Source organism: Megachile rotundata, chromosome 1 (genome assembly GCF_050947335.1).
Source record: "Megachile rotundata isolate GNS110a chromosome 1, iyMegRotu1, whole genome shotgun sequence".
NCBI classification, from domain to species: Eukaryota; Metazoa; Arthropoda; class Insecta; order Hymenoptera; family Megachilidae; genus Megachile; species Megachile rotundata.
In genome coordinates this window covers 14468804-14496435 of record NC_134983.1, presented here as the reverse complement: position 1 = coordinate 14496435, position 27632 = coordinate 14468804, and the positions used below count along the sequence as shown (strand labels likewise).

At 38.7% G+C, this 27632-nt stretch overlaps 1 protein-coding gene across 4 annotated transcripts in view; it reads right to left on the bottom strand.

Annotated features, from left to right (window-relative positions):
- The window catches only part of LOC100877383 (uncharacterized), a 361812-nt gene that overhangs the window by 194381 nt on the left and 139799 nt on the right, over nt 1–27632 (bottom strand). The window contains exon 1 of one of the 4 annotated variants that reach the window (XM_012297578.2): nt 5637–5743. The exons of the other annotated variants lie outside the window; for them this stretch is intronic. The gene's annotated coding sequence lies outside the window, so the exon portion shown is untranslated. Of the gene's footprint in view, nt 1–5636; nt 5744–27632 lie in introns of those variants that run through there. 4 annotated transcript variants of the gene reach the window in all.

Below are 27632 nucleotides of genomic sequence, written 5' to 3'. Positions count from 1 at the left end.
CCGTTCTCGATAAATAAAACAAAGAGCGGCACACGGTACATGGATTTCGCGTGCATTAAAAATCCCTCACGATCCAATAAATAATTCGAGTCTCGTTCACGCGTTGTTATCGATGTGCACCGTGTGTTTCCGACCATTATCGATCCTAACTCGGCTCGATACTCCGTAACGATGCCCCGGCGTACCTTTTATAGAAAGTGATCTGACCTACTGTTCTATTCCGAACCGTTTACCGATTCGAAACGCTTTACTGAAATAAATCGGCATTACTTAATAACGATTCCCTTCGAAATAACCATCTTAATCTTCAAACGTATCAATCAAGTGTTAATCAATATCGACAGAAATCTAAAAATACCTTAAATTCGCTTCGTGAAATGCATAAAATAATATTAGCAATTAATTCTATTAGCATAAATTCTATTACCATCGCAAGATCTTAATATATTATTAAGTCTTGCAATATTCATAGATTCTTAAATACCAGAATAGTTACAGATTTTTCGGGTATCTGTACTCGTATATACCTGGACGTCTATATTGGCAGCTCCTTAGATATCTAGGTTTTGAATTTCCTGGGTTCATATCTTTATACCTCTCTATCTCTTCAGATCTTTAGATTTCAAGATTTGTAGAACCTTACATTCATAGATTCCTAGAATCCTAGATCTCTAGATTCCTAAATCGACCGACACTCAGACTCCAAATCCCTAAACACCCAGAATTGTGCACCTCCAGATCCCTAGACCTCCATATTCCCAAACCCCAGGATCACTAGACCTCCAAATCTCTACACCTTCAGGTCCCTAAACCTGAGGTCCCTAAACCCCCAGATCCCTAGACCCCCAAACCCCAGATTTCTGGATTTCTAGATCTCTAAATCTCTAAATCTCCAACTTGACATCGTCCTAACTCCCTAAATCCTCATCTTAATATCTCTTTATCTCCCTAAATCCCTATCTCCCTAAATTCCTATCTCTCTAAATCCCTATCTCCCTAAATTCCTATCTCTCTAAATCCCTATCTCCCTAAATCCCTATCTCCCTAAATCCCTCTCCCTAAATCCCTATCTCCCTAAATCCCTATCTCCCTAAATTCCTATCTCCCTATCTCCCTGTTTCCCTAAATCCCTATCTCCCTATCTCCCTATCTCCCTAAATCCCTACTTCCCTAAATCCCTATCTTCCTAAATCCCTATCTCCCTAAATCCCTCCTTCTCTAAATCCCTACTTCCCTAAATCTTGATATCTCCCTAACTCTTCACAATTCCCATCCCCCTACATCATACCTTGCAAATCACATTTTTCTGCTGTATTCCAATCTGTCCAGCAAACCGAATAAACCCGATAAAATCTTACGCAACGCGTACTCGTAAAACGGAAGCGTTTTCATTAACTTTGTACGCGAACGTCCGAAATCCGTTGCAAACTCATTTATGTAATATCTCATCGGTGAACCGTTCGGCATGTGTTCGCGTGTGTCACGAATAAAATCGGACACAACGGTGTATTACGGCACAGCAACGCGTACACGTTGATAAAATACGAGGTATCAAATTCGGGGCCAGGAAATTCCCGTCAATTTACACCGCGATTCCTCTTGCAGCCGGCGTGGCTAGGCTGTTTCTCAATTAGCAGCGGTGCAATTTCATTTAGCAGCGATATAATTAACGACAGAGAAGAGGAGGGGGCAGAGAAAAATCCGATGCAAAGCAGACGCTCTCTCGCCAGACTCGAAACGTTCTTAATTAGACCTTCCCGACGATTTCAACGACTGACATTGTTTCCATGGTGTTGCTGGTCGACGTCGCGTTAAATCCTTCCGCTTTTAACGGAAGGACCTTTGTTGTGAATGATATTGGATTTTTATGGTACAGGAATTTGAGAGGGGTAGAAGGAAAGAAATGTAAAATTGATTGCCGTGGTATAGTCACAGGGATATGTGGGATATGGAATATGTGGGGTGTATAAACGGTTGATGTACAGTGAAGTTGTAGAGGCAGAGTGCGTGGTGATTGCAGAGCGTGATGAATGATATGCGTGGTGAATGCGGCGAGTGACAGTTTCAGTGTGTGGTGATTGCAGCACGTAATGATTCCAACACGTGGTGATTGCAGCGCGTGATATTATTACGCGTGGTGATTGCAACGCGTGATATTACAACGCGTGGTGATTACAACGCATGGTGAATACTACGCTTGGTAAATACAGCGCGTGGTGATAGCAACGCGTGGTAATTCTAACGCGCAGTGAATACTATGCGTGGTAATTCAACGCGTGGTGAATGCAACGCGTGGTAAATACTACGCGTGGTGAATACTACGCGTGGTAATTCTAACACGTGGTGAATACTACGCGTGGTAATTGTAAGGCGTGGTGAATACTACGCGTGGTAATTCAACGCGTGGTAAATACTACGCGTGGTGAATACTACGCGTGGTAATTCAACGCGTGGTAATTGTAACGCGTGGTGAATACTACGCGTGGTAATTCTAACGCGTGGTGAATACTACGCGTGGTAATTCAACATGTAGTGAATGCAATGCGTGGTAATTCTAACGCGTGGTGAATACTACGCGTGGTAATTCAACATGTAGTGAATGCAACGCGTGGTAATTCTAACGCGTGGTGAATACTACGCGTGGTAATTCAACGCGTGGTAATTCTAACGCGTGGTGAATACTACGCGTGGTATTTCAACGCGTGGTGAATACTACGCGTGGTAATTCTACGCGTGGTAATTCAACGCGTGGTAATTCTAACGCGTGGTGAATACTACGCGTGGCAATTGAAAGCGTGGTGAATGCAACGCGTAGTAAATACTACGCGTGATGAACTCCACGCGTGGTGAGTACAGCGCGTGATAATTCTAATCTAACATATAACAATATCTCACAGCAAATGATCAATCTATCGCGTGGTGAGTACAGCGCGTGATAATTCTAATCTAACATATAACAATAACTCACAGCAAATGATCAATCTATTGCGTGGTGACAAAACACATTACAAGTAACGTCCCTACATATATATCTAAATTTCAATATATCCTTACACCCTTACCCTCTTACTATCTCCCCACATCACAATTTCCACAAATATCAATAACCCGAAATTCCAGTATCCCTCATTTATTTTAACAAATCTTCCCAAAAGTGTCGGAGCAGCGAACAAATCATGTTCGAAAGTTGTTGAACAACATAAATGAATCCATATATCCCGTTCGGGAAAGGCTGAAAGGGTCGGATAAAAAAGTCGGTCGGTCTAGCATTCGAGTACATATTTGTATTCGTGTCTCTCGACGGGAATATTCGACGGTTAGTACCGTCGGAAAATTTCTCGAGGTAGAGAGATGCTCGATCGCGGTAGGATGGGCGATTCCTCGAGATACGACCCGGAGAAAAATGCGGTTCGAGCGGTGTTATAACGTGCGCCGCGTTGTAACCGACTTACGCGATCTATCGTAGCAGCCGGCGGCCACGATGGCGCTTCGACATCGATTTTCCGTCAGAAACTTGCTATACGTTCGCTGGGACCGTGCCGCGACGACGTGGCAAGAAAATACTCGTAAACAAAATCAAACAGCGGAATAAAAGTCCTTAACGTATTTTTGTTAACAGAGGCGCATCGATGTTTACAGTTTGTATGCACAAGATGAATGTGCTCATTAACCATGTCCTCATTAGCGGCCACTGTTTGTCTCATTTTATTCAAAATAATTCGATATATCGGCAAAAAGCTTGGAACGGTTGCATTTCCCTGGAACTGACATAACGAAAAGATAATTATGTACTTGACCTGAATTTGGTTCGATCGCATGACCAAGTGCATTATACTTTTTTTGCTTCGTGTTATTCAAAATTCATGATACGTATCGATGAAAGATACGTGGAATGTTTGATCGTTTTAGAATTTTGATTTTGAGCAAGTGGCACTTTGTTGGGTCTTAAATATTCGGAAGTGATCAGATTACGTGAAAATTTGTGTAAGAGAATAACGAATACTAGCTGCAATGCAGTACCGAAGAACAAACAACGAGAGCTTACATCGGTACACGCCGATAAAACTGGTCTCGTTAAGCGCGATCGTGATTTTTTTTTTACGATCTACCCTGAAAACTAATTATCGAGCACAATGCGCGTACCGTGCACACGCCGGGTCTCGTTTTTTTTTCCTCACTGCTCGTTTTTCCTGGATACGTTCTACCGTACAAGCGGAAATAATTTTCCCGGCGCGGAATATCGTTTCGAAATTGCAGAAAAACCGTGCGGAGACAGGTGGAAGTGGTTCTACGGAAAATTCCACGCGAAACAGGGAATAACCGATCCGATTCGAGGGCACGAACGCGACGCGAATTAATTGGATATTTAACGTGGAATTGATTCTGACTTTGTGCGAGCCGTGCAGAGAGGGGCTTAATGTAATTCCGAAACACGCGACAGAACGCACGATTCCCGATCTATCCTGCAGTGCAAACAGATACTGCTTTACCGAGACTGAAAATCGACTTCAACCTTTGCTGTACGCGTTGCATAAAACTTTCATATGGCACACGTGGAGTGTACCTTGGCGACTTTGGAACTGCTGTTACTTTTAAGCTATTTGTTATTTCGCGTCTCAAAAATTGATGGAGTGTTCTGAAATAGGAGATGACGTTAGTACTTTTAGCTTTCTTTCACTTTCTAGGATTTTCAGATATGTAATTTTATGAAATATTCAGGTCTCCCAGTTTTCAATTCTTAAAAGGTTCAATTCTTCAAATTTTCAATTCTCCCAAGTTTTAATTCTTCAAGTTTTCAATTTTCCCAAGTTTTAGTTCCCTCAAGTTTTCGATTCTCCCAAGTTTCAATTCTTCAAGTTTTCAATTTTACCAAGTTTTAGTTCCCTCAAGTTTTCAATTCTCCCAAGTTTCAATTCTTTAAGTTTTCAATTCTCCAAAGTTTCAGTTCCCTCAAATTTTCAATTCTTCCGAGTTTCGATTCCCTCAAATTTGAAATTGTCCCAAGTTTCAATTCCCTCAAATTTTCAATTCTCTCAAGTTTCAATTTCCTCAAATTTTCAATTCTCCCAAGTTTCGATACCCTCAAATTTTCAATTCTCCCAAGTTTTAATTCTTCAAATTTTCAATTCTCCCAAATTTCAATGCTTCAAGTTTTCAATTCTCCAAAGTTTTCATTCCTATAAGTTTTCAATTCTCCAAATTTCCAATTCCCCAAATTTTCAATTCTCTAAAACGTAACTGTCAAATTATCAGTTTTCCACTTTCTAAATTGTTGCAGCCCTAAATTCCCCAAATCCAATAATTCCTAAACTAACGTATAATAATCGCTGTTTCTCTACATCGCCATTTTCCCCATAAAAGGTCACGATACACAGCGGTATAGAATCGAAACGAAATCTATCCAGATAAACGCGGATGAAGAAAGTTTCGAGGTACGATATAATCGCGTGTCATTTCGATAAGCAGTTCCCGAGGATCAGAACAGTAGCAACAGACGGCGTTGGGAAGTTGCGCTTCCCATTTGGCTCTAGGGATTAATTCGAACGAATATTCCGCGCCGTCAGCCAGTTAAATACGGGCTTAAACGTTGTCTCGGTTAATTTGAACAGACCGTTTGGTATTAACTTGCCAAATACCTTGACAGATCAACCGGTTGGATTTTGAAATCGAACTTCCCACGACCGTCACGATGCTCCCTCTCGAACGCAATCGGCCACGAATCGACGCAATCGATGTTACTTACCTGAAACATACAAAAAGGGGAAGAGATCAGTACGGTTGTTTCCTTCGGGAAGATTATCGTGTTTAATCAATTGTGTCGATTGCGCGGTGAACGGTGGACGCTGAGGCTGCCATGCGAAACTGTTCGACGATTGTTGTCGATTTTCACGAACTTCAGAAAACGTTTACTGCGTTACGGATACGAACAAAATACTCATAACTGTATATTAATAATTTATAAATTCTAATATAACTGATATATGATCTGGTCGAGTGAGTAAAAGAAATAATTATTAGAAGATTTATAAATTCAGTAATTTGAAAATAAAGAAAATTAAAAAAGAGCGAATGTCGAGTACTAAAATCTTGTAATTTTGTGAATTAAATGTTCTGAATGTACAAATTAAAAATGTGCAAATAACAGTACTTTGAAATTTGCACATTTTCAAGTTGCACTGAGTCATGCTTATCCGAAGTTACTGCAATTAAATGCAGTGACTGTAAGTTTCAATCTTTTCCAGTTTCGTTGAATCGATTTTCCATTTCACGTTTCAGTCGGTGTTGATGGAATTACTCGCGTTGTTCTCGAAGTTACAAGTTGTGTCGGCGACGACGTGTAATTAGCTGTAAAGTACCGCTTATCGTTCGCGCATCTCGTCTTGGCGAGCGTTAAATTCGCGACAGGTGTCTCATGCACACGTTTATAATTTCATTATACGAAAACTTGATCCGATATAATGAGATCTCTGTTCGTCTAACTGGAACTCGTTCCCTCGTCCATCCTTTCGTACACTCGGATGCAACGCTAGTTTTCTTTTCATCAAAAGAAATGTGTAAACCAACACTTCTTAATTCACAAACTTTTTTATTTCGTAATTTCCGAATTTTCTAATTTATAAGATTTTAAATTGCTATTTTTGAACTTGCCACTTTTCAAATTCTTCGAATTTTGTCAATTTTCAAATGGACAGATTTTGTAATACTCAAATTTAAAAGTTTCCCTATATCGAAATATTCATACCGACAGATATCCCGATATTCAACTATGGATCAAAATATCCCTAGAACAAATACCACAAACTCCAAATATCTCTAGTTCAAAATATCCCTTGATACAAATATCTGTAGTTCCAAATATCGCTAGTTCCAAACAGCCCTAGATCCAAAAATTCCCAGATCCAAATATCCATAGATCCAAATATCATTAGTTGCAAATATCCCTAGTTCCAAATATCCCTAAATCCAAATATCTCTAGTTCCAAATATCGCTAGTTCCAAATAGCCCTAGATCCAAAAATTCCCAGATCCATATATCCATAGATCCAAATATCATTAGTTGCAAATATCCCTAAATCCAAATATCGCTAGTTCCAAATATCCCTAGATCCAAAAATTCCCAGATCCAAATATCCATAGATCCAAATATCATTAGTTGCAAATATCCCTAGTTCCAAATATCCCTAAATTCAAATATCTCTAGTTCCAAATATCCCTAGATCAAAAAATTCCTAGATCCAAATATCCATAGATCCAAATATCATTAGTTGCAAATATCCCTAGTTCCAAATATCCCTAGATCCAAAAATCCTTAGATCCAAATATCCTCAGCTCCAAATATCCCTAGATCCAAATATCCTTAGTTCCAAATATCCTTAGTTCCAAATATCCCTAGATCCAAAAATCACGAGTTCCAAATATCCCAAGCTCCAAATATCCCCAGTTCCAAATATCCCCAGCTCCCAATATCCCTAGATCCAAATATTTCCACTTTCAAGTGTCCCTAGATCGCATCATCCTTACATCGAAACATCCCTAGATCACTATAACGTTTCCCGAATCGAATATCCCTAGATCACAATATCGATGGTTTACAATAACCTTATACTTCAATATTCCTAGCTCCAATATCCCTAAATCTCCCAAACGTTACAATGACGAACTATGTCCCCAAATTTCAATATCCGAAAAGTTTTTTAAGGAACAGTAAACTTGTTTCTATTGATCCGTCATATTTTTCCCAAGGTAACCAGATTTGCCATTGACTGTACGCAGTGTTCAGCGACGAGCTAAGAAAATCAGCCAGCGAACAAAAGTTCCGCTGAATAAATGAAATGCAGTTAAACCGATCTTGCTGCGGGTAGTTGGCTGGTTGTTTCTCTTTCAAGAAAACACCGTCCGCCTCGTTTCTCTCGCAGCTAAACAGTAACAAACGTCGGGTTCGCGGTGGTAAGCATTAAAACGTAAGAAGCTCCTTTTTAAACGGAATCAGCGAATCCCGTTTAAGGATTACGCTTTTCGTTAAGGATGCCGGAACAATTGAAGTTTTAACTTGTGCAACGAAATAAAGGAATTTTTAGTCGGTTAAATTTCCCTGCTTCTTCGGTTGTCTTCTACGAGATTACTTTGACGGAGAAACGATTCGCGATGCTACCGTAATCCTTGCGAGTCTCGTTTTCTTACAGGGAACGGTTGCATTTACGACGTGCTTTCTCTTCTTTTTTTTGGGGGGAGATATTTCGGGGTGTTCCAGTTTCATTATACCCGTCGACGGTGATTTACTCGTCGATTCTCCTTAAGCCGATATCATATTTACGACGTATCATCCGAAAGTAAAGCTCGCGGCGCGCGCTTTCCACGGTAAATATTTGCTCGATGAAGTGGCAGTTATCGTGCAGCTTCGCGTTATGGATCGAATAGATGCCACGAATAAAGCGAAATATTTATTTTCCGCGAGTACGCGGCTTAAACTATTACTTCCCGCGTTACGGATGTTTGCCGTATCTTAAACGATCAACATTTTTTACGTCTTACACATACTGTTCTGTTTTCCATAGAATTATATTAACGCGTTGGCCGCAGCAATGAACTCACGCGACAAAGCACGCTGCAACACAATTTCATTTAATAATATTTCTTTCCGCCGTTCGGATATTTAATTTAACCGAATTCGTTGCCATGGCAATTAACATGTTAATTACAATACCTCCCGGAGGCATTATTCCTACAGTATCGAATATTTCCGAGCGAATATCATATAACGTGTCGTATCTGATTAAAAGATCAAAAGCTGTTTAACATTTTTGATCGCGAAACACTAGCACAGTGTATTATCGGACAAAGCAGCAGGTATTTAAAATGTTCGACAAGCTGCTATTACCGTCGTATAATCGAAACGAAATTTCAAAAGCGATTCTCGTTTCCGTTATTCCGAGCCGCATGCCCGGAGAACCGTTTCGTCGGTTGTTTAACTGCACCGGAATTTCGGAGCGAAATAAATTTTACACATTTTACGCGCGTCTCGAATAACTACTAGCTCTTTATTCGTTTCATGTATGTAATTAGCTGTTTCGAGGTTTCATTTATTTCGCCTGCACTGTTATGAACTACTGTATCGCAAAACACGAGTTCTCCTCTGCCGCCAGCTACAATATTTTCGCTGCAATTTTCAAGACCGCGCTCTGCAATTACCGTGATTATTGTACGAATTAATTAATAAATTACAATTGTTGCGTGCGGAGCAACGAAAACAGTTGCGAATTCTGATTCCACAAATTGTTACCTTCAGTTTCATAGATATTTTATTATTACGTTGATCTGTATGATTATTTTATTATCTGTACGATATTTTATTTACTGTCACATGTTCTTTATGATAAGAATACATTTGGAGCAATTCATAATTCAATAAAATAAATGTGTTCAAGTTTATGCATCGACGAGCATATTAATTTTAATGCCACACGTTATAAATTTTAATGTATACACATTGTAGAGATTTTATTTCAAGTATCTATTTTTTAGAAATTTTATTTTAGGTACGTAATTTATAACAACTTTATTTTAAGTGTGTAATTTGTAGCAACTTTATTTTAGATACATAATTTGCAGTAACTTCATTTTAAGTACATAATTTGTAGGAACTTTATTTTAAGTACATAATTTGTAGCAACTTTGTTTCAAGTACATAATTTGTAGCAACATAATTTTAACTGTACATCATACAGTAAACTTGTTTTTATTTTAAGTACCATATAGCAACTTTATTTGAACTCTACATCGCACAGTATTTTTACTTGAAGCGCATACCATGTAGCAATTTTAAGTACATAATTTGTAGCAAGCTTATTTGAAGTCCATAATTTTTTAGCAACTTTATTTTAACTGTCGTTATAACGTGAACATATTTCACCTGTGCATCGAAGCGTTATTAAAAGTTTAAGCAGCACATCTCACCGAGAAACTAAAATAAGCCTTCAAACCACATCAACATGCGTTCCGATTGAATTCTGCGTAGATGAACCTGTCCCGAATAAAATAATTTCTCGCCGCAGTTTACAGCGACTTTTTCCCGGGCAATCAAAGCGTTAAAGGTCACAGAGGGCATCGAGAAACCGCTCGGTAAGTTTCGAGTTGGGAAGTTGAGGGTCTCTCTCTCTCTCCTAACACGGCCACGCAAACTCTTTTGATTCCCGTTGCCTGAGTTCCCGCTGGTAATTAAATCCCGAGCTCCATCGCCAGCCCGGCTCGGCCCGCCGCGGTATGACGCAGAGAGAACTCCCCGAGCTTTGAGCTCGCAAAGTCCGCGAACTATCGAACGCGAACCAATTACTGTAACTAATTAGCCATTCGAGCTCTCGAGCTTTCGAGTTCGCTAAGCCCCGTTAGCGTTCCCGGAAACACCGTTTCGAACCGGAGAGAGAGGAGGCCGACCGTTCGTTACCCACAGGTGGAAAAAAAGTGAAAATCGTGGCTGGTAACCTTGCCTCTTTTCGCGACCTTGATTCTCCTTGATGGACTTCAACGTCTAGTTTTATTCGGTCCACTTTCACGAGTCAACTAACTCGAAAAATCCACTATTTAAAAAAGGAGAAAAGGTAGGTGTATTAGGTCGTATGGAGATCTAAGGATATTTCAAGACTTACGGCTGAAGATATTTGTAGGACCAGGAATATTCAGAGATTTAGGGATATTTCGGCAATTTTAGAATATTCGTAGAGCTAGGGATATGCTGGAGTATAGGGATATTTTGGTACCTAGGGATATTTAGGGCCTTGGGCTATTTTGGGGTCTAGGAATACTTGGTGTCCTAGGGATATTTTGGGGTCTAGGGATATTTGGGGATCTAGAAACACTTGGGGACCTAGGAATATTTGGGGGTCCAGGAATATTTGGGGATCTAGAAACTCTTGGGAACCTAGGGATATTTAGGGATCTAGGGATACTTGGTGTCCGAGGGACATTTTGGGATCTAGGTATACCTGGGGATCTAGGGATATTTGGGGATATTTGGATTTAAAGATACTGTAATCTAGGGATATTTGGAGATACATTTCAGAATCTAGCGCAATTTGGAGATCTAAAAATATGGACATATTGAGATTTAAAAACATTAAGATTTCAGAATATAAAAATCTAGGGATATAGAAATTTAAAGGTATAAAAATTTGGTGATACAGAAATTGAGGGATATAGGGATTTGATAACACAGAAATCTAGTGATACAAGAATGTGAGAGATAATGCTAGAGATAATGCTACGACATTATAAAAATGACAATGTGCTGCAAAGTGTATTGTGTTTTAAATGTAATTATAGAAAATATGATAAAATTATTGTTAAACAGAATACTTTGAGCTACCACAGTGAATTTGAGATTTTCATCACGAACTTCTTAGATTTCTGATTTTTCAAATGTTCTGCACTGTTTCGTTCAGAAACACTTTCACTCGACAGCGAGAAAGCACGTAGCATTAAGAAACATTTTTGCGCGAGGAAGTTTTTAATCTCGTCGCTGAATACAAGAAACAAAGTGCAAACTTCGCTCTGCTCGGAACAGTTCTTTCACTTTTTCTTCCCAACTATTTCGCCGCGGAGAACACGGTACACGCTTAAACAATTTCTTAACTCATTTCTTTCCACCATCGATATCACAGTTGTCGACGCGAAGAATAAATCTTTGATTAGAAAGAAATACGATACGTGCTCAGTTTTCGTGAAAGCCAATCAACTTTCCGAAGTTTCCATGTTTTTTAAACGACTACGAAGCCAATGTATAAAAGCGAAGTCAAATAAATCCGTAATTCACGAGAACTGTAAATACTTCAATTTGAACAAAATCCCAAACATCAAAATATTATACGTATACAATATTGGTAGATTTGAAACGAAATGGCTCGATCGCGACGACCCGACAATGTGTATGTACAGTTTTCAGCACGTACGCTGCGTGCAATTGCATTACAGATGTCACCGATCAAAATGATTCGATTTCGTGACAACGAAATCGCGAGACGAAATCTAATCTCCTAACAATGCGATTTCCGCGGCAACAAAAACGTGACACCAAGTCGCGATTGAAGATCGTTACTGATGTGAAATTATCGCATTCTTATGTGACATGAGTTACGAGTCGAAGGTACATATTTTTCTCCGTGCTATGATATCAAGATATACATATTTTGCTCTATGTCATAACATCAAAATTCTAGTATCGAAACATACATACGTTCTATACTATAGTATCAAAGTATGTCTTGTTACATACACGCGTTGGTATTCCACTTACAAAGTACGAAATGTATATTGATCGATAGCATCAGAATACCCCGAATATTTGTCGCAAGTGTGTCCGATATCGCGTGATTTCACGTCCCGATATCAAGGCGGCTTTATCGTCACGTAGCCCAACTTTCGCGCAAAGTTGTTCGAAATCAATGCAACACAGGATCGAAAAGTCGAAAGCCGAGGAGGGTGGAGAGTTGCCGAACGGCCATTTACCGTTTCGGCGCACGAGCGCAGCCGGATCAATGGCTGCGCCTCACTTTCACGATCGCCGCTCTCCCTTTCCAACCTCCTCCTTCACCCTTCCTCTCGCTTCTTCCCTTTCTGTCTCGATCTCGCGTTGCGTTGCTGTCTTCTCGCTCTCTCTCTCGCTCTCTCCCTCTGCGTTGCACGAGGTGCATCGAGTGCGTTCACCCTTCTGTCTCCCTCTGCCGCCCCCTGCCGCACGCACACGCACGTGCGGCCCACTATCGCCTACCCTACTGCATGGATACGCACCTTCGCCATGGGGTTCTTACAAAAATTTCAATATTCCATAATCGAACTGTTCGAGTAACTTTGACTAATCGTGTACTATGATGTTCATGTAATAAAACAATAATAAAGTACACTTTTTTGTTGAAATAATCAAATGCATTTGACTAGACGAGTACTAAGGTGTTCATGTAATAAAACAATAATAAAGTACATTTCTTTGTTGAAATAATCAAATGCATTTGGTTAGTCGAATACTAAGGTGTTCATGTAATAAAGCAATAATGGAATACATTTGTTGGTTTGAATAATTAAATGCATTTGACTAGTCGAATACTGTATGATGTTCATACAATAAAACAATAATTAAGTACATTTCTTTGTTGAAATAATCAAATGCATTTGGCTAGTCGAATACTAAGGTCTTCATGTAATAAAGCAATAATGGAATACATTTGTTTGTTTGAATAATCAAATGCATTTGACTAGTCGAATACTGTATGATGTTCATACAATAAAACAATAATTAAGTACATTTCTTTGTTGAAATAATCAAATGCATTTGGCTAGTCGAATACTAAGGTGTTCATATAGTAAAGCAATAATGGAATACACTTGTTTGTTTGAATAATTAAATGCATTTGACTAGTCAAATACTATAATGTTCACATAATATAACAATAAAGCAAGACATTCCTTTGTTCAAATAACTACTTAACTACTTGAATGTACTCAAACATAAAATCTGAATATAATAAAATGAGTCCTACGTATGATCAAAATGAATCATGATCAGAGAATTAGAGAGTCGATATAAAATGGAAGTTAAACGATTTTTGTAAAGGTATATCGCACACGGGACAGGTGGATCGTATTGTATATAGAAACGTTCCACTTGTTTCGCTCATTTCGTCCGTTAGAAAGGATAGGAGTCCCTGTTTCGCTTTACGCTCGATCAAAGAAGCACTCGCTCTCTCGATCGTTCCTTTATGCCCCGTAAATTGCACACCAGCACCTGATCCGGATATCGTCTAGCAGGTTTCACGAGGTAGTCGCTCGAAAAAAAAAACGCTTACCACTCCATACTTATCAAACTTTCCGTAAGCTGCGAGCTGCCTGCATCTCTATTTTATGTTCTTTTTATCGCCGTCTTCTATGACAATGCGCGTCTAATCGAATCTATAAGAATTACTATTTCGAAGACGTATGGTGACGTAAAAGTGTTTACGACTTCTTTCTATTGACTTATTGTTGTCAAAATAATTGGTAAGGTATAACAAGACTGAAGTAATGAAGTAGGTAAAAGGACCACACCAATCTTATGTAATTCAAAATATACATATAATACGATCAAATTCAAAATATCCGGACTATCAAAAATAATCTACATGTAACTTAAATCTAACTGGCCCAATAAAACCTAAATCTAACTGACCCAAGATAACTGTAACCAAAATCTAACTGACCAAATGTAATCCAGATCTAAACCAACCTGAACCATTGTAAATCTAATCCAAATATAACTAACATTGAATTACTTGAATCCATCCTAAATCTAACTGACCCAAAATAACCTAAACCTAACTGGCCCAAAACAACCCAAATTTAACATTGAATTTAACTGACCCAAAATAACAAATCTAACTGGCCCAAAATAACAAATCTAACTGGCCCAAAATGTCCTAAATCTAACTGGTCCAAAATAACCTAAACCTATCTGGCCCAAAATAACCTAAACCTAACTGACCCAAAGTAACCTAACTTTAAACTATCTTAAACTACCATAAATTTAACCTAACCCTACCAACGAAATACCAACCATGCACCTGCAAAAACTGCAGGTGTAAAAATTCAATAAATCTAACCTAAAGCCCCGATCGATCGTATCAAAGGAGAATACCGACCAACGAATAAAAAAAAAGGTAGGGTGTTTAAAGTAGGCAAGGTCGTAACCGTGACCGTGTACACAACCTAACCGGCACGGATTCCAGCGAAAACGGCGTCCTTGAACACGTGTACAGCATCATCGTCGGTGCTTCTGAACCGCACGAGCATTGTCGTGACCCGAGCTCTAATGTCGTCGATCCCGCTGGGATTTCGCGATGCACTAGCAACGAGGCCGCATAAACACATACACAGGCACACTTAGTTACACTTAAGCAGCGTGCTCATGCAAACACGGGTCGAGAAAGAGGGACGCGTACAAGCGAAACGAGCATGCAGAGGGTCGCAGAAACGCGTAACGAATCATCGATATCTTTCCTACGGTTTCACGGCTGTTTCTTAGGAACTTTCTTCGGTAATTACTATCGCGAGCAGTTTTCTTCGCCCTTTCAAAAGACGACACAGAACGAGGTTGTTAAGCCACGACAAAAGGGGGAAACGATTCACCGAGCGATTTATCTCTCGCGATTAATTCCACCGACCCTCGACGCCGTCGCTCTTAATTGGATTATTGCGTTGCCGGAACGGAAACGACCGACTCGTTGCATCGTTTCGAAAATGATCGACGAGAAACGACTACTGGAATTGTTACGATTCTTTGCCGATTATGAAACGCGGGATACGAGTTATGTTTGGAAATGGTTTCGAGGTGACAATGATTAACGGTGAGGTAGAATTATACTTTCCCAACTTTCCTAAATTCATCGAATACCCAAGATTTCCCACATTTTCAAATCCCAATTTTCCATATTCCCTAATTCCCCAAATTCCAAATTCCCACAATCTCAAATTCCCCAAGTCCCAAATTCATCCAATCCCAAACTCCCCTAATTTCCAAATTCCCCAAATCCCAAATTTCCCAAAATCCCAAATTTCCCAAAATCCCAAATTTCCCAAAATCCCAAATTTCCCAAAATCCCAAATTTCCCAAAATTCCAAATCCCCCAAATTCCCTAGATTCTAAATTCCAAATTCCCCAAATCCCAAATTCATCCAATCCCAAACTCCCCCAATTTCCAAATTCCTCAAATCCCAAAATCCTCAAAATGCCAAATCCCCAAATTTCTTGGATCCCAAAATGCAAATCCCCAAATTCCCTAGATTCCAAATTCCAAATTCCCCAAATTCCCCAAATTCCCCAAATTCTCCAAATTCCCCAAATTCCAAATTTCCCAAATCCCAAATTTCCTAAAATTCGAAAATTCCCCCAAATTCCAAATCCCCAAACTTCTTGGATCCCAAAATGCAAATCCCCAAATTCCTTAAATTCCAAATTCCAAATTCCCTAAATTCAAAATCCCTCAAATCCAAAATTCTCCAAATCCCAAATTCTCCAAATCCCAAATTCTCCAAATCCCAAATTCCCCAAATCGCAAATTCCCAAAAATTCGAAAATCCCCCAAATTCCAAATCCCCAAATTCCTTAGATCCCAAATTCACAAATCCCCAAATTTTATAGATTCCAAATTCCCCAAATTCCAAATCCCCCAAATTCCAATTCCCCCAGATTCCAAATCCCTCAGATTCCAAATCCCCCAGATTCCAAATTTCCCAAATTCCAAATTCCCTAAATTCCAAATCTTCAAAATGCTCCCACTCATCACCGCCAGAGCTAATAACTCTAGGGTTCCCTACCCCCACAAGGAAATTCTAGTTACAACTACTTCCAACGAAATAATTATAACGAAGCTTTACAAAAGAGGCCAGAAAATTTGACCAGGTAGTCTATAATCGAGCAAGGGAAGTTTCAATGAAGACGTAGAGGAACACTTTTACCCCACGTGCACGTCCCACTTGCACGCCACGGCTCGGCTTAAACCCGTGTTTATCGGTTCTCTCTTGTCGTTTAACTGGTCGGATCCGTTTCTGTGGCGTGAGTTCGTGGTCGTGTCGGGGGTCGGTAATTTTTCGCTGGACACGAAGATTCGTGAGGGTGATAAAGGAAGGGGCGGCGAGGCAGGGAAAAAGAAGAGGTCGCAGATGCGGCTCGCCGATAAAATCGCACGGCACGCACGAGCCAACGGCAGAGCTCGCGAAATCACGTTCGTGGAAACGAAAACGAGGCGCTTGTCACGTTGCCATTCTTGTAATTTCCTCGACGAAGAAGAGGTAACGTGTACCGCCTGTTCCTCCTCGCGCTCGTTATACGATCGTTTATTCGAGGAAATTCTATATGGTGGCTGTTATTTAGCGGCCAGCCGGGGAAACTCGTACCCGCGAAATACGACGACGCTGCCTCGAATTTATTCCTATCGTCGAAACGGTTCAAGCAGGTATGCTGGAAATCGGCGACGATACGCTTCTTCATGTTCTGTTCGCGTAACTTTGCTTTATCTGATTCCACGACGTTTCGAGAGACTTATTCGATGTTGCTTTCGAACGAGCATTTGGAATTGCTTTTTCAACGCGTTCGGTCTTGAGTGTGTTCTAAAACAGACGAGATTCGGATGATCGTTCACATATTTTTACATTTCATAAATATTTTATACCATTCAAATGACTATTCTTGATTGGTTTCAAACGATTCAAACAATTATTCCTGTCTTTTGCAATTAGCTGAAAAGACTTGTACTCTTTTGTATCACATTTGAAATAATTCAAGCAATTTTTTGTTCTTGTCTCTTTTCATGTATGTGAAATGACTTGTACTTGTTCATATGTTATTTCAAAGAATTATTCCTGTCTTGTTCAAGTAATTGAAAGAACCTGTACTCGTTCGAGTCTCGTTTTAAATAATTCAAACAATTATTTGTTCTTGCCTTTTTTCATGTATGTGAAATGACTTGTACTTGTTCATATGTTATTTCAAATAATTGAAACATTATTCCTGTTCTTTTTAAGTAGCTGAAAAGACTTGTACTTGTTCGTGTCTCATTTTAAAAAACTCAAACAACTATTTGTTTGTGTCTTTTTGTTAATAGCTGGACTGATTTTTAGTCGTTCATAAAATACTTCAAAAAGTTAGAACAATTCATCCCTGTCTTTTTAAAATAACCGAGATCTTGTACGTGTTCGAGTGTCATTTAAAATAATTCAAAAGATAATTCGGTATCTTATCCAAGAGGTCCAAATCCGAGCGAGACTTTGAAGGAGAAAGAAAGGCGTTATCTTCATTGCGGGTTCACAATCGTGGCAAAGTCGAAGATTTTGTAATCCGTCGAACGAACGGCTAATCCAACATTGCGCGGGGAGTTTGTTATCGGGGCTCTCATCGCTCATTTTCTCCCCGGTATCCGGTCGCGAAACTTGCTTGACTCGATTCTCTAACAAGCCTCGGGCTGCCGTTGAACTTTCAGCAAACATTACGATCAAACGTGGCGAGAACGTCACGGAGCCCCGAATAAACTGTTGATTCGTGCCACCCGCAGCACTCTGGCCTCCTTCAAATTGCTCGAGGTTTCTTCCTGTCGCTCCGCGTCGTCTCTCCTTGCCACCCTGTTTATCTTATCCGCCGTTTTCTTGTCGTTTCTATTTCGTCTCGCCGTGAAACGACACGCGGATATCGACCGATTTACTGAAATTCCTATCCTGGCGATTCTCGTTGACCGCACCGAATAATACAACGAAATCGAACCCAATATAACCGAATGAATTATCGAACGCGTGTGCATCGAGACGCTTCCATATGTATCGGAGATATCCGCTTGCTGTTTTTCCGACAATTTTCTGCGCGTACATATTTTATATCTGATGAAATATTTACATTTTTAGTTAGGAAATAGATATTTTCATTGCGTATGTTGTTATACGTATGTGCATTTTTATGTTCAACTGCAGTAGAAACAATAAGAACAAGAACAGTAGAAAAGAGCAATAAATAATAATAACAAGAAGAGCAACAACAAGATGGACAGCAACAATAAGAACAATAACAAGAACGACAACGATGACGACAGTAAAGACAGCAACAACAACAAAATCAACAACAAGATCACCGACAACAGTAAGAGCAACTGCAACAACTACATGAATAACAGCAACAACAACAAGAGTATCAACAGCAATAGAACAATAGCAACAACAACAAGAATATCAAGAACAATAAAAACAACAGCAACAACAGCAAGGATATCAACAACAATAAGAACAACAACAACAAGAATATCAACCACAATAAGAACAACAACAACAACAACAATATCAACAACAACAAGAATATGAAGAACAACAAACACAACAGCAACAACAAGAATATCAACAACAATAAGAATAGCAACAACAGCAATAATATCAACCACAATAAGAACAACAACAACAACAAGAAATTCAACAACAATAAAAACAACAGCAACAACAACAATAATATCAACAACAGTCAAAACAGCAGCCACAACAACAGAAGCAGCAAAAACAACAGTAACAACAACAACAGCAAGAACAACAGTAACAACAACAACAACAAGATAAACAACAAAAACAACAAGGAACGCAACAACAACAAAATACTAGAACAACAAGAAGAATTGAGAACAACAACAACAGCCATGTTATCAATGACAATAACCACAACAATGACAACAACAACAATAATGTCGACAACAATGATAATAATAGCAATAAAGTGTGTATGCATGTCGCAATTGTTTTTTTTTTTCATTGCAATATTACCCGCGACTTTTAATTGAAATCTTAATGTGATTTTAATTGAAATCTTTCGAGTTTCACTCCGACGAAATATAATACGAGCCACTCGTTAAAGAACTCACGAGTTCACTACAATGACGACGTTTACACAGTCACGAGCACTCGATTCCCGTTCACCTTGCGTTTTATTGTTCCATAATTACTGCTGCCTGTTGGCACGCGCGTCGAATTACATAGGCGAAGCTGGTTAAGCTTTAACGATCACTGATAACTGCTACATCGTCGTCTAGCTATACCTTTTAAATGTGTAGATATCTTCAATAATTAATTAATAGGTGAAGCATGGATCTTGTATGCACTGGAGATATCTACTTTCAAAATGCGAAAGTTTCTACATTCAATAATTGTCGGATTCTTAATTTAAAAATTTGAAACTTACGTGTCCATGTTCCACATTTGAAGCTTAGAAAATTCTAAGCTTGAAATTACTAAATCCTTAAGTTTGAAAATTTGGAGGTTTCCGAATTTGGAAATTTGGTTTCCTAAATTAAAAAATTTGATGACTTTCTAATTTAAGAAATTTAAGAGTAGTGTTTGGGGAATTTGGAATTTGGAATCTAGGGAATTTGGAGGATTTGGAATTTTGGGAAATTTGGGATTTGGGGACTTTGGACACTCAATAATTTCTAGATCTGAATCATAGAACCTTCATAAATCTCCTTCGAAGAGCCATATAATGAGACTATGATATCGCCTCGAAAACCAATCGAGTCCTTGTCGCAACAGTACCAATTAATGGCACCCTCTAAGCAATCATAATTTTTCCAATTATTTCGTCCGATAACAAGGTCCTGTTAATCGAACGTCTAACGAAGAAGAGGCAGCGTCGCGACACCGTGAAAGAAACTAGCAATTAGAATGCTCGAAATCGAGCGTTAGCCGTGTCATTCACCGACTTACCTGCATCCGAGTTAAAGCTAGACGGGCTAACGATTCAACAGGTGTTGCACAACGGATCGAGCGAGATAGAACGAGAAGGAGAGCGGAGGAGACGGAGGTCGCTTAAAACGCTAGCATTTTTGCGTTGCCTACTGAAAAGATCGCTCGACACGCGACGACCGGCCGATATTTCTGCGAGACGAAAAGAGAGATTCGTGACGTTCGATCCGGTGACGAACGTTCAACCGGGTCAAGGTTATCAGAAATCGACTCGATTAGCCGGCGCTGATTAACTTTCATTCGCTCGACGCGTTCGCACGGAAGGCCGGATTTGTTCCATTTTGTTAATAACGCTCGAGAGCCTGCTAGAAACAGTCCAATTCGTACGCGCGATTCAACCCGACCGTGTGAAATATCAATTTTTGTCGCCGAAATTGCTGTAGACCTTTTTTTCCATTATTCGATATTTGTTTTCGATCGCGAATTGGTGTGCGGAGCAGTCGAGCGGGAAATTGTAGATTTGTTCATTAACGTTGATGTTGAAGCAGTTGGAATTTAGGTATCTTTATTTTTAATAGATCTTTTGTTATATTTATTCACAGCTTCAAATAGTTAGCACGAATATTTTGAATTAGTGGATAAATAAAAATTCTGTAAAACTTCATTCTGACAACTCTCTTGTGTACATAAATGTACTGGCCAAATCGTGCCAGCTACGACCCTTTGTCAGAGAATCAAACTTTCTTAAAATGGGTCAAAACTCCTAGAAAAATTGTCAAAAGTACCGAAAAGTGGTTAACAGAGGGTCTGGACATGGAGAGCCACAGCGAGCTAAAGTGAGTCAAACCCCATCTCACTCACGTATATGAATCCACAGACCAAACCGTGCCAGATACAACCTTCTGTCAGAGAATCAAACTTTCTCAAAATGAGCCAATATAACCAGGAAAATTGTCAAAAGTGCCCAAAGATGGCTAACAGGAGATCTAGAGGCGGAGAGCTCCCCAAAATACAACCAAACCTCGTCCCATTCACTCACATACACATATGCTTCTACAGGTCAAACCGTGTCAGATACGACCTTCTATCAAAGAATCAAACTTTCTCAAAATGAGCCAACATCCCCATGAAAATTGTCAAAAGTGCCCAAAAGTGAATAGGAGTCTGACAGACAAAGAATCCCCCGAAATACAAATGCTTCATATGGAAATTTGAGCGTCATATGTGAATGACATGGCAGTCAGTGTCACTTCCTATTTTGAAAGGTTGTAAAGATGAATTAATATTCCCCAGTTACGACGTTTAGTGTAATCGTTACAGTACAATCTTGCATAGTCCACAATATGGTAGTTCGAAACATAGTTCAGCTGTTCGAAGTCAACTGATCGTACACGATGATAAAATGACTAACCCAAGGGGCATAGGGTTGCCCAAACCAGGGGTTAGAAGATTCCTCGTTGTTACTCGACTACTATGTTACTTCAACTATGTCGGAATTAGTGAGCAAGTAAAAAGCGCGTGATCACGCTTCGTACACTCGGTGTTCCGGCCGTGTTTAATGGTTCGCTCCTGAAACCAGTTTCCGCTAGCTTTACCCCAATCCTTGGGACAGCTTTTCACAACGTCGCAACAAAACCAAGTTTTCAACATAAACCCGTGAGAATGATGGAAATGTTTATACTCCAGTGACTTTAATCTTGATCCAAATGTAGCTATTGTGGCAGTCGACGCATTAACAGATCTAATCCATTATTTTCTTTGATATCTGGTAGCTTTTCATAATGGACGTGCTTTGAAACATTTATACCAATTTTACGTATCTTCTTGTATTTAATTTAATGTACTTAAATAATGTATTATACTTTGAAGTGTTTCTTGACTCCTCTAACATAATATTTATTTTGTCAATTATATCAAACTGTTCAATAATATACAAACTCACTTTGTCAATCATATCAACTTCATCTATAATCATGTCAAACTTATCAAAATTGATACAAGTGACCAGATATGTACATACTCACTTTGTCAATTATATCAAGATGTTCAATAATTATGTTACACTTGTCGAAGCTGACACAACTGACCAGACTTCTACAAACTTATTTTATCTATTACATTAAGGTGTTCAATAATTATGTTACACTTGTCAATGTTGGTACAAGTGACCAGACATATACAAACTTATTTTGTCAATTATATTAAGCTGCTCAATAATTATGTTACACTTGTCAAAGTTGACACAAGTGACCAGACATATACAAACCTATTTTGTCAATTATATTAAGCTGCTCAATAATTATGTTACACTTGTCAAAGTTGACACAAGTGACCAGACATATACAAACCTATTTTGTCAATTATATTAAGCTGCTCAATAATTATGTTACACTTGTCAAAGTTGACACAAGTGACCAGACATATACAAACCTATTTTGTCAATTATATTAAGCTGCTCAATAATTATGTTACACTTGTCAAAGTTGACACAAGTGACCAGACATATACAAACCTATTTTGTCAATTATATTAAGCTGCTCAATAATTATGTTACACTTGTCAAAGTTGACACAAGTGACCAGACATATACAAACCTATTTTGTCAATTATATTATGTTATTCATTAAATATCTTAAACTTATCAAACTTGACACAAGTAACTCATTTTGTCAATTACATCAAGTTGTCCTACAATCTAGTTAAGCTTGTCAAAATTAATACAACTCACCACACTATTCTCACAAACTACCTAAACAAAAATTTCCCTCGCAATTAAACCTTGTAATTTCCTAATATCCCACCCAGTTTCACCTCGATCTCAAAGTCGAAATATTATTGAAGAATGAGTAACAGAGATAAACAATGAGTCCTATTTATTAGTGGATACGTATGGAGCTAGCTTACAGCTGGTTGAACTAAAACCTTCAACTAATAAACGATCTCTTCCGTGTTGCATGGACAGTTACGATCTCCTCGCTCGTCCAGCAGTGTATGCAGTATAACCACGTTGACGAGAGTCAATGGGGCAAACCACGTGAATAGAGAATGAGATTATTTTCACGTTTCCGTTGCCGTTTACGAGTAACGGGGAGAGAAAAGATCGTTATGTCCGCATTTCCCGTTGAATGGCCAACATCACCGATTTCCCTTCTCATTGACTCACGGAGTTAAATTAAAACGTTTTAATTATCACTGATTTAATAAATCAATTTGGTACTTGTGGATTATAAAAATTAAACTGCTAGTGTTCATAGAACAATTTTCCATGATGAGCTCCATTTGACCAGATGGCTCCAATGACTAATTTGAATTTGACCAAACTTTCTTGAGTCTTGATTGATTTTATAAGGAAAGACGGCTATGATCATTGGAGCTTCTTGAGTGTCCTTTACATTAAAGGTCTACTAATTTGAGAGCATATGAATAAATTATATCCTGTATGAGCCCTATTAGGATATAATAACATTAAATCTAAAAAACGCGCAATATTTAATATTCCAGCACGATGACCAAGCGTTACATATGATTTTCAGTAGCACTCGACATGTTAACTCGATAAACGAGAACCAATCGCCGTTTACTTTCAATCTGCTTCCACCTGGTCGATATAGTAACACCGTTGCCGTGTCGTGAAACGAGATTACGTCTCGATCTCCTCTCGATAATTCCACTCGATAACTCAGCATTCAGAACGCTTCTGAGCACAATCTCGACAAAAATTTTTTCGAACTTGAAAGTCGTTTAAAAAAATGACACCCTTATTATTTGCTGTTTGTAAGTAATTTATTTCACAGAGAATGTCTATTTCTAGTAGAATGATTAGAACGGTGCTCTATCGCGAGAAATCGAGAACGCGTTCAAGTTCAATCGCGCCAATGGAACCGGCGACCCAGATCCAAATTTAGACGACGGTTCTGCAGCGAAGGCGTCTCATTAAGCGTCGATCAAAGCGACAATACCGTCGCATAAATTACACAGCTTAATTGTGCTACCTCCCTCCTGTCGTATTCCGAGGAACAAGGAGAACCTTAAGGTTGTTTCCATCGTTCTTCGATCAAATCGTTAAGCATCTTTAACGGAACATTTTAGAAGATTTTCGAATGATTAATTTTACGATGATATATGGGTCGAGGTGTGACCATATAAAAATTCAGGTACCTGATACGGTTTAATTAGCTTGCGACGTGGGATTCGTACATGAATTACGTAATATGTCCAATTTAGACAAAAATTTGGAAAATTGGAAACTTGAAAGTTTCAAAATTACAAAATTTAGATACTTGAAAAATTGAAAATTGGAATTTGAGAGATTTGGAATATAGGGAATTTCGAGGATTGGAATTTGGAATCTACGGAATTTGATGCGTTGGAATTTGGGATCTAGAGGGTTCGGGAGATTAGAATTTGGAATCTGGGAAATTTGGAGAATTGGAATTTGGAATTTAAGGAATTTGGGGAATTGAACATTGGAATCTGGGGAATTTGGAATCTAGGAAATTTGGGGGATTGAAAATTGGAATCTAGGGAATTTGGGGAATTAGAATTTGCCATCTAGGGAATTTGGAGAATTGGAAATTGGAATCTAGGGAATTTGGAGAATTGAAATTTGGAGTCTAGGAAATTTGGGGGATTAGAATTTGCCATCTAGGAAATTTGGAGAATTGGAAATTGGAATCTAGGGAATTTGGAGAATTGAAATTTGGAGTCTAGGGAATTTGGGGAATTAGAATTTGCCATCTAGGAAATTTGGAGAATTGGAAATTGGAATCTAGGGAATTTATGGAATTAGAATTTGCCATCTAGGGAATTTGGAGAATTGGAAATTGGAATCTAGAGAATTTGGAGAATTGAAATTTGGAGTCTAGGGAATTTAGGGAATTAGAATTTGCCATCTAGGAAATTTGGAGAATTGGAAATTGGAATCTAGAGAATTTGGAGAATTGAAATTTGGAGTCTAGGGAATTTGGGGAATTAGAATTTGCCATCTAGGAAATTTGGAGAATTGGAAATTGGAATCTAGGGAATTTGGAGAATTAGAAATTGGAATCTAGGGAATTTGAGAATTCAAAATTGTGAAATTAGAAGTTGGAATTTAGGAATTTTGGTAATTTGAAAATTTCGAAATTATATCATGAAAATATAAGAATCTAGGAACGTGTGAGAAAAGTTCACACTAGAATAATATTGGAAGAATTTCGTTTATCCGAACCCCCATGCATCCGCACTGTTTTTCGTGTCTGTAGAGAAAAACAGAGGATGCGCGAAAGGGTTAAACCGTTTTACCAACTGAACAATTCTAGCTCGCCATTCTTTCTCAACAATCATTTCTCTCTTTGTCGAAAAGCCGGGATTTTTCTTCTTTCTACTTTTCGTCCCGTTGTTTTTCCTTTTCTCACGGCTTCGATTAATAACAGCGTCGATAGAACGGAAACCGATCCCCCGTCTACGAGTAATGAAAGTTTCGTCTGCTGGCTCGACCGTGGAGGCTCTCCTTTATTCCGCAGCTCGGCTCCTTTGTTCCTCGAGTGTGCGCGATCAGCCGAGGTGAAGAATCTCGAGACGTTCTCGAAACAAAAAGGCAAAAGGTGGGCGTAACGAAAGCCAGGATATAAATTTTGCCCGGGGATCTGGTATGTAACGATTCCAGTCTGCGTTTCGACGACCTGCAGATGTCCCTCCTGCTCGAATTCGTGTGTATCGATCGTCAAAATCAAACATATCGAATACGTTCTTTCGTCTTCCTTATTTCTGTATGACACAAGGGTCAATTTTAAATTGGGCAATTAATAAATTTTAAGAGTCAGTTTTAAATTGTGAACTATGATCGCACGTGTATGATACTATTATACGATTACTAGTTTAATCGATTAACTATTAATAGCACCGTTTGTATACGTATTTGCAGAGTTATATTCAGAATTAAATACTCTGTTATGCAATCACTGATCCTTTATTAATCTCTGATCACACAGTCTATTTTCATTGATGTACAATGTTGATCAAGACTTTGTAATCAATAATTAATATCTAGAACTCTTTGAAAAGTATCTTCAATGATATTTTTTCAGATATTTTACAGAATTACATTCGTGATAGAATTTATAAAAGTACACCATCGAGTCCACTCAATTTTCTCTAACAAGATAAAAATCAGCGTAACGTATTTTATTAAGCGCGCATAAATTTGACGAAATCGGTAAAATTCAAGGAAACTTTTTACGAATGTCTGAAAGTAATTCCCGGATACACGAAAATGGTCCGAAAGTCCGAGTTTCGAGCAGTATTCGCGAACTTCTTATTGCAAATGAGTCGCGAAAACTTGCCACCGTTAGTTGGGTGAACAGAGAGCTCGGGATGTTTCCCGAAAGACAACCTCGACTAAGAAGCCTGAAAAGAAGTTGAAACTCGGGTCTTTTTAACGATGCTGAACGCCGAGTGAAACGTAAAGTGCTTCCCTTTTAAGTAGCTCGCTTCGAGCTCGTTACAGTTTCAAACAGCTTAACCTTCTATTTACTTGAATCTTTGGAAAAGGAAATTGATGAACACGATGTCTCTTATAGATAGCCCGATATCTACGTGCAAAATCAACCTTGGTCCGATCATTTTCTGGTGAGTAACACGAGAAATATGTAAGTTATGTTTATAACGTCTCACTGTACAACGGAGCTACTTAATATTTTTACTTTCAGTAATTTTTGGTGTAATTTTTTATCTGGGAAATTTCGAGAATTGGAATTTGAAATCTAAGGAATTTGGTGCGTTGGAATTTGGACTCTAAGGAATTGGGGGAATTGGAACTTGGAATCTAGGGAATTTGAGGAACTGAAATTTAAAATCTGGGGAACTAGGAAATTAAAATTTGGAATCTAGGGAATTTGGTGTATTGAAATTTGGACTCCAGGGAATTGGGGGAATTGGAATTTGGAATCTAGGGAATTCGGGGAATTGAAAATTGGAATCTAGAGAATTTGGATTCTAAGGAATTTGGAATCTGGGGAATTGGGGAAATTGGAATTTGGAATCTAGGGAATTCGGGGAATTGAAAATTGGAATCTGGAGAATTTGGATTCTAGAGAATTTGGAATCTGGGGAATTCGGGAAATTGGAATTTGGAATCTAGGGAATTCGGGGAATTGAAAATTGGAATCTAGAGAATTTGGATTCTAAGGAATTTGGAATCTGGGGAATTGGGGAAATTGGAATTTGGAATCTAGGGAATTCGGGGAATTGAAAATTAGAATCTGGAGAATTTGGATTCTAGAGAATTTGGAATCTGGGGAATTCGGGAAATTGGAATTTGGAATCTAGGGAATTCGGGGAATTGAAAATTGGAATCTGGAGAATTTGGAATTTGAGGAATTCGGGAAATTGGAATTTGGAATCTAGGGAATTCGAGGAATTGAAAATTG